This window comes from Nanorana parkeri, unplaced genomic scaffold, assembly GCF_000935625.1.
Source record: "Nanorana parkeri isolate BGI_ZX_2015 unplaced genomic scaffold, ASM93562v1 scaffold1147, whole genome shotgun sequence".
NCBI classification, from domain to species: Eukaryota; Metazoa; Chordata; class Amphibia; order Anura; family Dicroglossidae; genus Nanorana; species Nanorana parkeri.
Genome location: NW_017307415.1, coordinates 316,233 through 319,516, shown reverse-complemented (window position 1 = coordinate 319,516; position 3,284 = coordinate 316,233).

Below are 3,284 nucleotides of genomic sequence, written 5' to 3'. Positions count from 1 at the left end.
TCTCCCTTTACATCAGGAGCCCCTCTTAACATTATGGGCCCCCTTCTTTTACAGCAGAGTCCCCCTTTTTCACATCAGTTACCCTATTCACATGAGAGGCATAATGCTGTGTAGAAATTTCAAGGCCCCCCTGAGGAAGCTAGAAGGCACCCCAGGGTGCCAAGGCACCATGGTTTGGAAAGGGTGGTCTAAGCAACGTGGGTGACTGGGTCTTTGTCTACCAGGAACATAGTGGGTGTCGTGTGATTAGAGCCGATTGGTTCCTATCAGCCAGCCGCTGTCCGGTAGACTGGCAAGAGGAACAGTAAAGTAGGTTTTCATATAAATGTTCATACGAAAATCTCCACATTCACTGTTAGAATTTTGTTCAGTCCAGAAAAATGCTGCTCCTTCAATTTTTTTTTCTGGCAAAAGCAATTGCTGATTTGACTTCATTAACTATTAGAAAATTGAACGAATGTTCTGAAAACAACATTTTTTTGGATGGAATTCTACTTACTGGTGAATGGGCAGCAACAGTGATAAGAAAGGTGCAGAGACACAGAGCCTGAAGATGTAATATCACAAATACACACGCTCACTCCAATGATGGACTACAACGTCACGTTTAGTTTACTAATTTGTATTGAGGGCCCATTCACACCAATTGCAGTGCATTCTAGAATGGCAGCAGCTGCAATACACAGCAATCGCTCACTAAACTTCCCCCTTCATTCTGGGGTAAGAGATTAAACTTTTAGCTTTAAAATCACATAACTAGGAGAAAGTGGCAGAGACATTCAGATAAACCTCAAGCTGTGTCTATAGACTAACAAAACACACCCTATCCACATTTATCTGGGTGTAGTCATGCCCACATTCTCTAAGCTCAGCCCTTTAAAGGTGCTAAATTGGGGATTGCCACTCCTTCCCTATTCAAAAATAAAAAAAAGCTTATAGCTATGTATACACTTTAAAAGGTAAATCTCTGTGTACGCCGAGTAGCATGACTTTCTGTTTGATACGATTCTTTAGATGTTACCGGAGAGTGTTCCGTTTGGCAACAACTGCTTTAGTCTAGCTATAGGAACCGAACCCCACGCATGGCCTTTATGTAGCGCATGATGAAAACTGAATACACTTTGTTTTTGGTGCATAACGCTCTTCGACCAGTGGCTAGTTTGATGCTACTAGCTGGGAACGTGACAAATTGATATGCCACTGTGCCTTCAAACATATTGACTCACTTGAGGTTTTGTTACCCTTATTGTACTGTACACTCTTGTATTATGTGCTGACCAGCTGGCTGCCTGTGTGCAGGCCCTTATGTTTCGTTCTTGTGTCAGACTGTTATTTTGCTCAATAAACAAAGATTTATCAAAGGTAAATCAACTCTAAGTTAAAAAATGAACGGAGTAGAAAATAGGTAAAAGTTTCAAACACCCATTGAAATCAAATGTATGTATATTAAAGATATGAAATACAGTTGTAAGAGTGGTGTACTTAAACCCTGATAAGAATATTGTTACAGTACTAGAACCCACAAAGAAAATTGTTACCAAAATGATAGATAACAATGGCTGCATACCACATTGTGAGGGCTCTTCATTTCAACCAATTTGAATCAAATGTCAAGTAAATCTGTTAATTCACAAATTTTCTATTATCGTGAATATTCTGGGGCAGATTAGATTCATCTGCCACAAAGTATTTATTTGCATTGTTGCCCAAACACTTACAGTCATCGTGTTTCTGAACGGCTCCAACTCTGTCAGCTCGGCTTCCCTGAACTTCCTGTCATGTACAAGATCACAAGGGACAGAGCAGACTCATGCAATCCATCTACTAACTCGCATTCCCAGTTATCCCATCGCACTCCAAACCCCGGTATCCTCATGTGCAGCTTAAATGAGTGCTGAAATGGCCAACGGGTGGCGCCGTAAGAGTAAAGGAGATAATGAGGTCACCAGCACTCCAAGGTCCACTTCACCAAACATACAGACACATGTGGTTACGAAACATTGCATGTGCTTGTGACACTATGTTTATCTAAATGTCAATAAAAGACGGATCGATAAAGTGGACCTTGGTGTGCTGGTGACCTCGTTATTTCATCTACTAACTTGGAGAAGGGGGGAAGGATGAATGGGGACCTAGGAGGAGGGTAGTGCCTTGCCTTGCTGTGTCTGTGTATTTGTGGAGACACACACAGCTGACTAGCACACACCAGGGTGGCTCCATAGGACCCTGCGAGGGGAAGGAGCCATCCTAAAACAGGATTTCGGGCCCAGTGCTCAGGGGACCATCTGATTCTGTGGGAAACTAAAACTTTTAATCATCAAGAAGCAGCATCCATTGTAAGAGATTTCATCAGCATTTGAAATTCCTTAGAAACCTTTTGAATTGATATCACTTCAAGGTTAGAGCTAAACTTTAGGGGGTTTAGGTGATGACGGGGAGAAGGGTAAGTGTTAGCTTTAGGGTGATGGTTAAGTATGAGGGTCATGTTAAAGCTGGACTCCATGCAGATATAAAATACAAACATTAAAGCAGGTTTGTATTCATTAATACATTATTACTTTTTTTATGCAAACAGTGTAAGTATCTGACTTTGACTGGTATCAGCCTCTTGCATCCTCCTGTACAGTAGAGCTCAGACAATGAAAAGGAGAAGCAGCACAAGGAGCCAATCAATTTTGGTGAGGTTCTCATGTGCTAACAAGGAAAATGCTGATTGGAGGAGAGAACAGGATGATAAACAGCTTAGCTCATCAGTGGGCTTCTCCTTCACTGTCCAATCACAGGCTGGGAGAGAAACAATACCAAGTTTTATAACCTAACTGGACTAAGTGTAAAATCGAGTCTCCTGCCCTGCGAGGCAGGAATGTGCTGTGTGGTAGGGCTGTGTAAATCTGAGAACTGGATGGGCAGAGATACAATTCCTATGGCAGTATAACATCTCCCATATACTGTATGTCTCATCTGTGCATGTATCTGTTTCCCTGGAGTTCAGCTTTAAGCGTTAAGTATTCTGGAGGTAAGGGGTTAATTGTACCAATTATGTGAAGTGTTAATGGTTAGATGGAGGGCGTTAAAGTAGCCAAATATTCTAAAATAAATCACAGCATAAAATGCAGTCTTCTGTATGGATACCTGCATCTAAAATAGAGGTGTGAATGCAGCCTAATACACTTCTACTCCCCCCCCACGTAAAAAAAATACAACCCTGTACATATAAATTAATACCCCCCCCCATACACACATGTGTGTGTGGGGGGGACACGGACTGGGGTTGTAATATATAT